Consider the following 14,711-nt stretch of genomic DNA (forward strand, 5'->3'; position numbering starts at 1 on the left):
ACCACCGGTTGGTAATCCCCTGGGCTCCTTTCAGCACAGGGAGAATTAATTTATGGAAAAAATACTCATGGTGGGTGTTTATTTGCATATTGTGCATGATAATTTTAAAAGGCAATAAAGGTAGAATGCTATTGAAATCAACATGAAAACAACCAATATCTTATGCCTTATTTGTGTGTTCTGCCTGCATCTTATCCATTTTTCTGTGATTTTGAGGGAGTAAATGTTGTTGTGGTTAGCCCAGTGCCTAGCTTCTCAATCATCTCTACACGAGTAAAAGTAGTTATCCACCTTCATCTTAAGTGATCGTAATTGAGATTTGTATTATGTGGTTGGTTAAGTTTTGCTGTTGTTGTTTTTATCTTCCAGGTGCAAGTATTTTCCCCAGTACTTTCTTGTCCCTGTGTTAAGTCTTGTTGTCTACAACGCTGCTCCAAAAGCCTTCAGTAATAGGATAAGCTTGTCCTAAGTTCTCTTGTAGTGGTAGCAAATATGGGGCAAGCAGGGTGTGGGGAGCAGTTTTTAAAATAGCAGCAGCTTCTTCAAACTCTTCTGTTCTCCTGAAAACTCAGGCTCTCTACGTCTCTTCCTATCTCCCGTATCTGTTTGTTCCCCCCACCCCCTTTGGTTGTTGTTCCTCAGATAGTGCCTTGCAGTCTTAGGTAAATCTTAGGTTTCTTCTGGTTCTGCTTCTGGTGCTGCTCTGACAGCACTCCAGAACCTAAGAGGTGAGTAATATAACACCGATTGCTTTCAGAATGATATATATATTTTTTTGTTCCCAACATACAATCTAAGTGATTTCAGGCAACAAGTAAGTACTGAAATCCAAGTTGCTGGATTTTATGGTCCAGAAAGGTCAATTAAGTCTTGACATCGTCTGGAAGTTCATTTTTCCCACCTTGTCAAATCTCACTAATCCTGATAATGATCAGGAACAAGCTGTTTCTGGATCATTTGAGCCACAGAGTTCTCCCCTCTTCTGGACTCTATCACAGTCCCTATGATATGCTGCTTCGCATGGCTTAATAGTCTTTAATACGTGCATGGGGGCGCCTGGGTGGCTCAGTGGGTTAAGCATCTGACTTCGGCTCAGGTCATGATCTCACAGTTCATGGGTTTGAATCCCGCATTGGGCTCTGTGCTGACAGCTCAGAGCCTGAAGCCTGCTTCAGATTCTGTGTCTCCCTCTCTGTCTGCCCCTCCCCCTCTCCTGCTCTGTCTCTCTCTTTCTCTCTCTCTCTCTCAAAAATGAATAAACATTAAAAAATAATTTTAAAAAATGTGTATGTATTTTTACGGCCTGGTTTGCTGGAAGTGATAGAAAAGCTAGTTTAACTTACAAAGTACTAAAATATGGAGTTTTTATTTCTTCTCTAATGAGGAGTCTGAGACACCAGGGTCAACAGCCCTGCCATTCATTTGGAACTCTCTCATGAGCCCTATTTTTCCTTCTACTGGCTTAAAATCAGATGCAATGACTGAATCAGCCATCTTGGCTTGTAAGCTGGTCTTCAGAAAGGAAGCCCGTTTTAGCAAGAAAACCAGATAGCAGGAGTCCAGGTTGCTGATACACTGAGGAGAATCCTGTCAGCCTTTGGCACTTTGCCTAGATATTATAAGAGAGAAATAAGCTTCTCCTTTCTTGCAGTGGGTTGAATTATGTCCTCCCAAAAGATACGTCCATGTCCTAATCCCTAGAACCTGTGATTGTAACCTTATTTGGAGAAAGTCTTTACAAATGTGACTAAGTTAAGGCTCTCAAGATGAGAGCATCCTGAATTAGCCAGGTGGGCCCCATATTCAATTACAAGTGTTCTTACAGCAGACACAGTGAAGGGAGACACACAGGCAGCAGAGAAGCCTCGGACACACAGAGGAGGAGAAGATACGAAGACAAGAACCAGAAATTAGAGTGATCCGGCTGTAGGGCCTGTGGGAAGCCACTAAAAGATGGAAAAGGTAAGGGAAGAATCTCCATTAGAGCCTGTAGAGGGAGCATGGCCCTACTAATACCTTGATTTTGGACATTTGCCCATTTGCCCACCCCCCCCCCCAAGCTGTGAGAGAATACATTTTTGTTGTTTAAAGTCACTAAACTTGTGATAGTTTTATACAGCAGTATTAGGAACAAATATACTTGTTTAGGTGGCTATATTTTGAATTTTCATCACTTATAAAGTAACCTAATTCTAAATAATAGTTTCCCAAACTATATTGCAAACATCTTGAAATCAAAGATTTAATCTTACGATTACTCATATCCCTCACGTGCATGTTCAAGTGTTAGGGGCACTACATTTGCATTGCTCCTGATTCTGAAGGGAATTGGGGTTTAGCACAGACTTCTAGTCTCAAACAAAACTTGGGAGAATTTCAGGAAGAGGCCTTATTAATTATCATTATTACTGCCTATCAAAACACATAAGCTAAAGCAAAATATGGGTGAGAGCAAAGTAAAATCTGGAGTGGCAAATCCAAGTTTTGGGTATGCTAATACGTTGCTGTCTAGTGCAGGGTTTGGTTTACATTGCGAATGGAATGGACCTTTCTTTTTCACTCACCAATACTAAATAAAGACCAGCGGTTGTCTGCTGTACTTAGGTTTAACCTACTTTCCAAGTTAATTGCTTTTCTTCCAGTTGTAGCATCTTGAAGGTTTCCTCAGTTTTCTATCACGCTGGTTTGCGGTTTATTTCGCTTGAATGTGAACTCACATATTTGAGGAGGGGAGGTGGGTTCATGATTGTATTTAGTAAGATTTTGAAATAATCAATTAAAGCAACCTGACAGTTTTCAGAAATGAGAATTAGAGCATTGTAGTGACTTACTGGTTTTTGTTAAGATCACATTAACTGTGAGGAAATTTAAAAGATTTGTCTTAGATTCGAAGCTTATTTTGCTATTGAAGAGCTATGTGTTCTTAGAGAAGTAAATTCATGAGTCAAGGTCTCAATTTCTGTATATGTAATGGGGGAAGTATGTATAAAAATGCATGTACACATACATACATACTATGAACCAGTTATGTTTCATAAATTACATTATCATATTTTCTCCTCTCAAATCTAAAAGGTAGGCATTATTATATTGTATCTCCAGAGAAAACACAGTGACTTGTTTGAATCATTTGCCCATGATTACACACTAATAAGTATTAGAAACAGGGTTCAATCCCAGGTAGAACTCCAAAATTTGTTGTTGCAAATTCATTATTAAAATTTTTCCTTGGGGGGCACCTGGGTGGCTCAGTCAGTTAAGCATCTGACTTTGGCTCAGGTCATGATCTTGCAGTTAGTGAGTTCGAGCCCTGCATTGGGCTCTGGACTAATAGCTCAGAGCCTGACGCCTGCTTCGGATGCTGTGTCTCCCTCTCTCTGCCCCTCCCCTGCTTATGCTCTCTCTCTCTCAAAGAATAAATAAACATTAAAAAACACTCGAAAAAAATTTCCCTTGGAAAAACTTTCTTGATCCACCATTTTGTACAAAGATAAGCTATGACAAACTTGATGTTACCAGGTAATTACTGGCATTTGTACTCTGAGTAGAAACTCTCTCTGAAACCATCATTTTGTCAATTTAATCATATCTGAAAATTCTTGTAGTTTATCCCATTACTACTTATCTCTCACTAAAGAAAGTAGAATATAATATTTGATGAATGCTACCTAATACTTACTATTTTAAACATGGACAATTCGTCTATATTTGTATTTTCTAATACATTCAGTTTTTAAGAGTACCTGGGCATTTGAAATCTGTCCAAGGCCTACCATTGACTTAACAACTCCCTTCCAAAGATTCCCATTCATGATAATAGGACGAAGCTTGGAGCCCATTGTTTTCTGAAAGTGGATGATTCCTGAAGTGCTAGGGATTTTAGTTCAAATAAAAAGCCTGGTTAATACCAGCTCCTCCCATGAATCCAAAAACCATCCACATTTAGATGCAGCTAAGTGTAGGAACTTTCATGAAATTAGACTCACCATTTTCTTTTTTTTTCTTTTTTTTTAAGAAATTTTTTTTCACGTTTATTTACTTTTGAGACAGAGAGAGACAGAGCATGAACGGGGGAGGGTCAGAGAGAGAGAGGGAGACACAGAACCTGAAACAGGCTCCAGGCTCTGAGCTGTCAGCACAGAGCCCGACACGGGGCTCGAACTCACCGACCGGACCGCGAGATCATGACCTGAGCAGAAGTCAGCCGCTTAACCGATTGAGCCACCCAGGCGCCCCTAGACTCACCATTTTCTAGGAATAGGTAAGAAGCCACGTGGCTGACAAAATGTTATGGGAAATGTTGCAATGTCCCCTTCCCCTGGGATCATCTCTGTCGGGGCGTTTCAGAGAGTGCACATTATCAAATGCTAGCTATTTGGAGTGCATCCATTTCCTTTTTGATTGTATTGGACATAACACATAAGATGCTATTGAAAGTCTACATTAATATTTAAATTGTCGAGAGATCCAAGAGTTCAGCTGTCAGCCTAATAATTGACATACACTGAACCAATGTTTGAATCAATTTACATTTTCAAAAAATAATTTCTGGTGCCAGTCTAGATAACTTAAACTTTTAAAAAAATTACACTAGAAAACACTCAAAGACTTTAAATAAAAAAGGATTAAACCTAATAAAAAGTAGCATGGAAAACTAAAAATAAATAAGAAGAGTTCTGCAATTGCCTGGCTATTCCTGTATAGAGGAGATGGTTTATTGGAAGGACGAAGAGCTGTCTGGGTAACAAGGAGCTAGCTCTCTGCTCTCGTGCCAAGCCAGTCTGAAGGAGGGCTCTTCAGGGGGTGCATTCATTCTTTAAGGCATTAGGAACTCATTTAATGCCCTAAAATGGACTCATTATTTCCTCAAAGCAATGCTACAGCCCACCTAAAAAGACTTTCCTACAGAATCCCACAGTTTAAACTAATTAAATTCTGCATTATTTAGTTTAATGCACATCATTAAAGTCCTTTTTCTTCCTTGGGGGTGTGGTGAATTCAAATAATGATAATAATGCCTTGTGTTTATAAAGAACTTCTAAAGCTTTTTTTCCATTTAGGATGTTGCTTGATCTTTAAAGTAAGGATACAAAGTTGCCTGTGCAAACAGCAAGGCCACAGCACACTCTCCAAGGGCAAGGGCCAAATCTGTGTTCTCCCCATACCTTGTGGAGGGGTCAGGGGTGATGAGACAGGTAACACCCATACTCACTGTTTGCCAGGGACTATTCTGCCCGTTTGTAAGAATCAACTGTTCCATCCTCAAAACTGTCCTCTGGGGCACATCCTATGGTTCTGGTTTTACAGAGGAGGCAGGTAAGGCACAAAGGAACTGAGTAACTTGCCAGACGTCCTGCAAGGAGACTTTGGTGGAGCTCTAGTGTTTTGGCTCTTGGCCACTATGTTTCATTTCATCCCAGTGGGAGCCTTCCTTGCAAGTTGAACACAAACCTCTGTTGCATTTGTGGAGGAATGCCGGGATGTTGTGAGCAGGCACAATACTGTTATCCCCAGTTTAGAGTTCAGAGGGAGCGCAAGTTCCTGGGTCCTCAATGCAGATTGTGCATCTGGAACTCAACCTAGTCACCTGATTCCCTCCCAGTATTCTCTCCAACTTAAGATTTCTGCTTTTTCCTATTTGTTCATCTACAAGCCACCTGTTCTAGTATTTTGTTTTTGATGTTTTAACTTGTGAATCCTATTAAGCTCATTATGGACCACGCTCTGTACATTGGATTGTTATTCTATGTGACTAACGGTATCTTCCTCCGATGTTAGAGTGGCTCAGACCGCTCAGTGCAGACAGAACAGCATTCTTAATTGTAATCAAGTACATTAGAATAGATGCAATGCTAGAATCTTAAGTCCCTCTCCCCTGACACCTTCTTTATCTTTAGCACCATTCACTGTTGCCTCGGAATCAGAAGTGATGATCACTTCCTGAAAATAAATTAAAAATTTAAATTTGTTTAGGGGCACCCAGGTGGCTCAGTCGATTAAGCATCTGACTTGGGCTCAGGTCACGATCTTGAAGTTTGTGAGTTTGAGCCCCGCATCGGGATCTGTGCTGACAGCTCAGACCCTGGAGCATGTTTTGGATTCTGTCTCTCTCTGCCCCTCCCCCCCCCCCACACACACACTCCCTCTCTCTCTCTCTCAAAAATAAATAAACATTAAAAACATTTTTAAAAAAGGAAAGAAAATTTGTTTGTTTAGGCAAACTGTTTGTTAATCTTTCCATTCAAAAGCCAAAATTTGAATTTCCAATCAATTTGGCAATGAGGAGATCAACAACACAGTGTCCCTCCCTGGAATTTAGAGGGCTAGTTTCTGAGACAGATTGAGTTTGCTTACTGAAGAGGGTGGGAGCGTCTTGTCTAGCTGCATATTTTACAGGTCTATAATGGAATTTTTTAGGATACTTGTACTTCATGGTTAGAGACTTTCAACTCAGCATGTTGCAAGGGACATGATAACCATATTTGGAGCAATGTTTTGAGAGGATAAAGTTTCTCCAGTCAATGGAGAAGCAGACCAGTGTCTTGGTATTCTGGCACCTTCTTCACCCAAATGAAGGAGGGTCATGATGCTTTCGCATACACACCTACCCATTAGCCAAGAGACACATAACAAAAAGGAATTATAATTTTAGCCTGAGAATCCTTATTGATAAAGACTTTGTAATTCTACTGTTTGTCACAGGCCTGGCTTAAGTGAAGAACGATGGTCTTCAGTGGTAGCAAGTATCAGTATTTGAAGGGCTACGGCCACGTGCAATGCTATCTGTTCTTTCCTTTGCAGCTGAATGTGAACAGAGACCAACAGCGGCTTGTTCTAGAATGCCAATTCTCAAAGAAAAAACAAAATTTGTTTCCCCAAGTTGTCAGATTAGCACAGAAACACAGAAGAAATGGTCTGAGGCCATTTCCCATCACGGAGAAGATAACACAGAACAAAAGAGACACTCAGGAATGGAGTCTGGGCATTTCTGGGCAGGAAGGGCCCCTTCATTCTCTCTCTCTTTGCCATTCTGAATCTAACATCAATCCCTGAGCCTCTTGTCAGAGGTGATGAAAAATTAACAAGAGTTGTTTGGGTAGAATCTGGGGTATATACCCTGGATTGAGGTAAGCAGATGTGAGAAGAGACTGTAAGTCCAAGGACACCTCTTTGGGGGATGTTTGCCACCAAGGGGAGCAAATGGATGGGCAAGAGCTAGTGGGGCACATCGGGGTCAAGTGAGACTTGCTGGTTTTATTTTGTTTTGTGGTTTAGATTGGAAATAATACAGCTTGTTTGTATGCTGATAAAATTAACCTGGAAGAAATGAGAGCAATTAGAGAGAAAGATGAGAGACAGGCGATCAATGCAGGAAGGAGCAGGAATCGGGGTAGATGGCAGTGGCTGGTCTTGCATATGAGTGGGCACACCAAACAGTTCACCACCTTTAACCAGAGGTAGTAAGTGTGTGGGGATAGATTAATGCATAAGTGTACTATTCTCTAACTGGATCTTGGGCCGGGTTTCCCAGTCATGGAATTAGTTCTTCCCATGAATTACTTTGCTTTCGGCCACCTGGGGTAAACACCTTTCTCTGTTCAGCTTGGTCTTGTAAGCCTCCTAGCCTGCCATCACCTTTGACACCATGTTGCCAAATCCTAAGGTCAAGTCCCAACCTGCCTGATTCAATGTATCAAACACTATTTGATGTAGTTGTTTATCTACTGTCACCTACTTTTTCCTTTGGCGTTTGCAAGACAACACTTTCTTAGTTGTTGTCGTTGTTGTTGTTGTTGTTGTTGTTGTTGTTGTTCTGTCCCACTGACTTCTTTACTGGTTCCCTTCTTTCTAAATTCTGGCCAATTTCCTTTCATTGGTTTCCTTCCCTTTCTTCTCTTTTCTGTTTCCCCTGTGCATATAGTCCCTTTGCACCCCTGCACACAGCCTGGGTTGGTGGTAATGATGCTCGCATCACAATGAGAGCTGTAAAGGCGAGGGAGTTGTATTCAGTTACAGCATGCCACACTGGGTAATTCCAGGGTGCAGGCCATCCGTGACCTGGCATCAGAAGATCCAGGCAGTTATAGTGAAAGCATCATGGTTTCCCAGCACATATTTAGAACCAACAATCCAGCATTGTGGAGGAAAGTTAAAAGAAGCCTAATTGATACTCCCTGTTTCTGAGAGCAAGGCTGTCCACCCACACGTTATTTGATGGACGCCAAGTGTTTTGCAAACGTAAGAGTAGCTTTTTAAAAAACATACACTTTGATATCTTTTCCTTCAGATCTTTTACGCGACAGAATTCACATATTGCTTGGAAATCTTGTGTTTTCCCGATGAATGTACACTTGGTACTGTAGAGAGATAACATGAATCCCCAGTTCTTTTATTTTTTTCAGGTAGGGGTGGATTTATCCTTCAGTTTTCCCATCAATTTTTGCAAACTCTCAAGTAATTATTTATACTTAGAGTTATCAAATGAAATGTAAGGACCAAATTTTATTTTATTTTGTTATTAAAATTCATTTGAGTATAGTTGGAACACAATGTTACATTAGTTTCAGGTGTACAACATAATGATTCAACAAGCTTATACATTATGCTGTGCTCACTGTAAGTGTAGCTACCATCTGTCACCCTAATCATATTGTAATACCATTGGCTGTAGTTCCTATAATGTACCTTTTATTCCCATGGCTTATTCATTCCATAACTGGGAGCCTGAACCTCCTTCTCCCCTCACCCATTTTGCTCATCCCCCTACCGTTCTCCTCACTGGCAACCATCAGCTCTCAGTATTTGTTCACTGGCAACCATCAGCTCTCAGTATTTATAGGTTTGATCCTGCTTTTTGTTGGTTTATTTCTTTGGCTTGTTTTTATTTTTATATCCTGCATGTAAGTGAAATCATACGGTATTTCCCTTTCTCTGTCTGACTGATTTCACTTATCATAATACTCTCTAGGTCCATCTAGGTTGTCACAAATGGCAAAATCTCAACCTTTTTTAATGACTGAGTAACATTCTGTTCTGTATACCACATCTTCCTTTTTTCATTCATGTATTAGTGGACATTTGGGCTGTTTTCATATCTTGGCTGTTGTAAACAATGCCATAGTAAACATAGGGTGCATATTTCTTTTTGGATTGGTGTTTTCATTTTCTTTGAGTAGATACCTACTGGTGGAATTATTGGATCATATGGTATTTCTCTTGTTAAGTTTTAAGGGAATTCCATACCCTTTTCCACAATGGCTGTACCAATTTACATTTCCACCAAGAGTGCGCTCCTTTTTTTTCCCCACATCCTTACAAACACTTGTTATTTCTTGTCTTTTTGATTCTAGCCACTCTGACAGGTGATATAAATTGCAGTTTTGATTTGCATTTCCCAGATGATTAGTGATGTTGAGCATCTTTTCATATGTCTGGCCATCTGTGTGTCAAGTTTTATTTAAAGAATGCACATATAGTGGGCTGACTTTATTTTATTCATAATTTTCCAAATTGTGTATTCATACCTTCTTCAGGAATGCTAACTTGTCACAAATGGATTCATTTGAACTTCTCCATTATCTATCTTCTGAATTATACATAGATTAGCCCTGAAGTAGCCAAAATGTTAGAAGTCATGAAGAAGAGGATAAAGAGACCATGATATTGAATAATCCCAGAGTAAGGTTAAGGATGCACTATGAATGGAGACCAGCTTAGGACAGGAATAACTTCCTTGCATCTGACATACCCATACCCTCCATGGCAGGGATGGACACCACAGGACAAATCCAGCAGAGTCTGCATTCTGTGGTATGGAAGTAAGGAGATGGAACTGGATGAAGTGTGGTCTTCCTTGGTGACATTTCAAAGCAGCAGAGGTATTTTGTATATAAACCATGAGAGAGGCAGCCTGGTGTGGTGGTTGAGCATGGATTGTAGACACAGGCTGATTAGTCTTGCACACCAGCTTTGCCATTTAACTGTGTGACTTTTAGCCAGTTAGTTAACCTCTCTGACTCCCATTTTGCTTGTCTGTAAAATCAGGATAATAACAGTACCTACCTCACAGGGCTGTTTTGAAGATTAGCGAATTAATACAGGGCTTTTCAACATTGGTGATACTGATATCTTTGGCTAAATAATTCTGCCTCGAGGAGAGGGACTGTCCTGTACATTATAGAATGTTTAGCATCATCTCTGACTTCTGCCCACTAGATGAAGTAGCAACAACACCCCCCTCCTTAAACTGTGACAACCAAAATTATTTCCAAATGTTGCTCCTGGTTGAGAACCACTGAGTTACTGTGGATAAAATTCTTTGAGTGCTCAGCATACAGTAAGTGCTATGTAAGTATTTTTCAATAAAAATAACAAATATTCCAAAAGCAAATGATAGAAATAAGGCATAAAGATGGGCTAGATATAAGCCATAGGTAGAAGAAAATAAATTGTTAGTCTTCCTCAGTTTGTGAATCCCACCACTAACACATCATCAAAACATGACTGATTTAGAAATTATATCCTAGGGATCAGTCTGAACCCCCTGACTGCTACTAGCATTGGAACTTCTCTTCTAGCTGTCCAAAGTTTTTGACTCCTTTGTACTCCATCCTCTCTCCCCCTATGGTTTCTTCTCCCTGGCCTTGGTCAATGTGCCATTTTCTCCCACACATGTAGCTCCATAGAATCTCACTTTCTGCATACATTGCCTATCATTTATGTGTAGGGTCTCTTTGTTCCACTCTCTGGAAGTAAAGATAAAATCCCCAGGTAACCAAAATGGCAGAAATGCATCCAGGGTGGGCCATGGTAAATGTGAAAGGCATGCCTGTCAAAATGGAACGCTGTTGAGCCCCAGCAGCTGAAGTAGCATTGGAGATGTGGACCCAATTTGGCCAAATCCAAGTATTCTCTCTAGAACCTAGTGAAATTTTGAAATACAGCTTGATAGTGTATCAAGTGAGAACTTGTGATTTGCTAGCATTTTTTTTCATTGAATTTTCATAGGATCGTAGACTTGACATCAGCATATTTTTGACACTTTGAAGCAGTAGCGTGGGGCATTTCAAGTAAATATGCAAAGATGATTCTAGTACTATTTTCCCTGCACCCATGTAGTCTTATATTCCTGGAAAAAATAACTTAGGAATAAGTGACGTTTGAATAATGTTTGAAACCAGGGTATTAAAATGCAAAAACATATTGCTTGCTTTGATACAACCTTAATTTGTAAGCAATATTCGAACTTTGGGTATTTGGGAAGGAATCTTGGTTTAAAATTTAAATTAAATCACACCATAACATTTTGAATAGTAAAGGCATAACTTACATAATACTCTTTCCCTAGAAGGAATTAATTTTAATAGTTTGATAGTAACTAATTGTGCAGAACTTATTGTTAAATAAAGCCAAAATAAGCAATTCAATTCTGCCATGGCTGATTAGGCTTTGTCATCCATGCACGATCTCACAGTCAGGATCTCTGGCCAGCCATTCTCTGTTTGCCATAAAGCAATTCTATAACCTTATAATTATCATGTTCAATGCATCTCAATCTTATAGTATAAGACCCCTTCTAACATTTTCACAGCATTTATCGAGCATATACTACCTAGATGCCAAACATTGTACTAAATACTTCATGTATATTATTGTATTCAAATCTCACAACAACCTGTGAGATAGGCATTATAATTTTACAGGGAAGAAAGCTGAAGTTCAAAGAGGTTCATTATCTTTCCCCTTACCACCAGCTGCTTAAGTTGTGGAAATTATTTTTAGATCAAAAAATTCCGTACTGTGCTGAAAGAAATTCCTTTTTAAAACTAGAATAAACGTAATGGTTACATGTTAGTGGGGGAAAAAAAACCCTAATATGCCGGATGTATGTGTGTGTATGTATAAATATATAAATTTATATATTTGTATAAATGAAAAACTAAATAAACATCTATATGTATGGTTTACATAGTAATAGACTTGGTACCATCCAGGAATAAGAAATTCAGGAATAAACAAAATAGACAGAAATTCTACCTTGTAAACCTATCTTTTAGTAAGGAAGCAAAGCAGTGCCAGAAAAAAACTCAAAGAAGAGATTCAAACTTAAAGAGGGCAAAGTCAATCTCTTTAGCCAAATTTACCTAAGAAAGCCACCAAGCTAAGGAAGGGTTGCATTGGATGTTGAAGCTAGAACCAGGCTTTATTTATAATTAATCCTAAGTAATGTGTATGGAGTTCTCATGCCACATTGGTCTCTCTGTGACTTAATATTTATTAACACTTCATTCTATTATTTTTATAGATAGGTGCTTAAACCAGGGATACAGCTGAAAATTGCTTTTTGGATTCTGGTACACAGAATGAACACACTAGATTAGAAACACTGCTTACATAATAGCACCTTAACAAGAGTCCATTTCTTTTAGAGGCTAAAGGGGGAAAGAAATATGCGAGTATAGATGTAGATGTAATTAACAGGAATAAAGAGAAGAAATGGACACACAAACACATTTAGTTAGTTTATAGGCAAAGAATAATTTCCAACTTGTACAGAGACCACACAAGTTAGGGTACTCAAAGTCTATGATTTTGAAAATTGCTGGCCCTCTGTGAGATTTCTGCTGGATCCTATTTTAAACTTTATAGTCTTCTTAACCTCCCTCTGGTGATGTTCTATTGCCCATGGAACTGAGCCCACTGGAGCAAGAGAAAATGACACAGTCACTTCCCCTATCCATCTCAATAATATGGTAACTTTCAAACCCAATTATGAGCACCTAAATGTCAGCTCTCTTAAACGTTTCACTTCTGATCATTGTAATCACTGTTAATAAGTTCATTTGGTATAAAGGAAGGGAAGAGAAAATGACTTGTCAGGTCTTGATATTCTATGGAGAAAAGATATGTAAAACTTTATAAATATTCATGAGTTTAGTTTGACTACTTTGATATCCTTTACATTTTGTAATAGGGTTAAAATACATTCTTTTAAGGAATAGGCTTGGGATTCTGGGTTCTACAAGTTTTTTGTTTTTTTTAAACTGTGAAGGCAGTTTGAATTAATGAATAAATACATTATAAATGATTCTCCTTGTAAGTGTATTTGGTTTTAAAATTTGAGTCCTTGACTCAAGGGAGTATATCAATAAAAAAATACTCCATGTTTGCCTTTGATTCAAGTATATCCCAGTGCATAATTTTATTGAAGATTCAACCAACAGCATTGCCAAGTGAATTTTAGGTCTTAGTACATTTATTCAGTGATCTGGAGACTAGCAGATATACTGACACTTATAACACTGTCCCAGCAGCTTATCAAAGGGATACTAGATGAAATTGATTGACTGAGGGCCTGGGACCTGGGGGAAGGACAGGAAATTAAAAACAGAATGTAGTGGAAACTAATATGGACAGAGAATATGATGAGACTATAGGAGATGTATGATGTTAATTCTACTCCAAAAGTTGTGCTATTTCAATAGAAGTGAAAAGCACATACATTGTCCATAAGGAACTGAAGTATTAAAAGTGTATCAATTATCCATAAATTAGCTCATTTGTATTCTGATTTGTTTACATCTTTCCCTATTAGATGGTGGGCAGGAACCAATGTCTTCTTCATCTTTTGAATATTTCATCATCTATGAGTTCTCAATATGCAATAATCTAATGAATGCATAAACTTGACCATATGTCTTTCACTCTTCTCACAGAGTAGCAAGAAACTATTAGAGCATGTCCTCCTAAGATGTAGACCAACCATCAGCCTCATAACCCACACTAAAGACAGCCTCCCCCTCAATGTTCCAACCCTCAGTTTTCATAATTCTTTGAAAGATGTCTGAGGAAAAACTCTTGGGAGTTATGCTTTCCTTAGAGGACAACATTACAAATTTGGAACAGGTGAGGAATAAACTGTTTTAGATCAGATTGGATAATCTACCCAAGAGTGGGATCAGAGAAATTTGGGAGTTTTCAGAATTTATTCTGTAAGGATTCTGCTTTAGAAGAATGCAACTTTTTGATCTTTGTTCTTTTGGGCCTTCCATACAGACATCCTTACATCTAACATCTTGTCTCTTTGTGAATCCTACCAACAAATTTCAAAACTAAGAAAAATACAGATGCAGGTCAGATATATCTACAAGGACATGAATGGTCATCAAAATCTGGAATGTGTAGAAAAATCACAATTACAGACAAACTGAGATCAATAATTGAATTAACAGCAGAAGGGATAAAATCTTATTATGGCACATAATGGAAAAAGAAGAAAAAGAGTGAGGGTTGCTCACTCTGGTCTCAGAGCTGGTTGGGAGTGAACCAAGAGAAATCAGACAAGGTTTTCTTGAATCATCGACTGCTTTGGCAGAATTTCTTTTGAAGGCCTTTGGCTGTACCCACAGATGTACTTTCTTAAATATTAAAAAGGAACCTGTTTCCCATGGTAGAGTTGAAGTGATCTCTTGTACTCTCTATTTCACAGTATCAAAGGGCGGCAAATGAGATTTTTTTTTCTTGGAAGGTGAACTACACAAGGATAAAATCAAGTCCAGCTATTTCTACCACTTATATCACTGAAATATGGAAACAGCATCAAAGTTCCTACGCAAACACTAAACTTTGAGAAACATAACATGTGAGACCAGAGTTAAGGTTCATTGTACATTTCTCCCATGCCCACCAGTTTATTTTCATTAAGCTTACTT

General features: G+C 38.8%; 1 protein-coding gene and 1 long non-coding RNA gene across 5 annotated transcripts in view; one reads left to right on the forward strand and one right to left on the reverse strand.

The window, feature by feature from the left end:
* Nucleotides 1-7,946, reverse strand: part of LOC111560034 — a 37,395-nt gene extending 29,449 nt beyond the window's left edge. The window contains exon 1 of the long non-coding RNA XR_006597356.1: nucleotides 7,736-7,946. This is a non-coding gene — a long non-coding RNA (uncharacterized LOC111560034). The remainder of the gene's footprint in view (nucleotides 1-7,735) is intronic.
* Nucleotides 1-14,711, forward strand: part of IQCM (IQ motif containing M) — a 674,133-nt gene that overhangs the window by 562,176 nt on the left and 97,246 nt on the right. The gene's annotated exons all lie outside the window — the stretch shown is intronic.

The sequence above is a fragment of the Felis catus genome, chromosome B1 (genome assembly GCF_018350175.1).
Source record: "Felis catus isolate Fca126 chromosome B1, F.catus_Fca126_mat1.0, whole genome shotgun sequence".
Classification (NCBI taxonomy): domain Eukaryota; kingdom Metazoa; phylum Chordata; class Mammalia; order Carnivora; family Felidae; genus Felis; species Felis catus.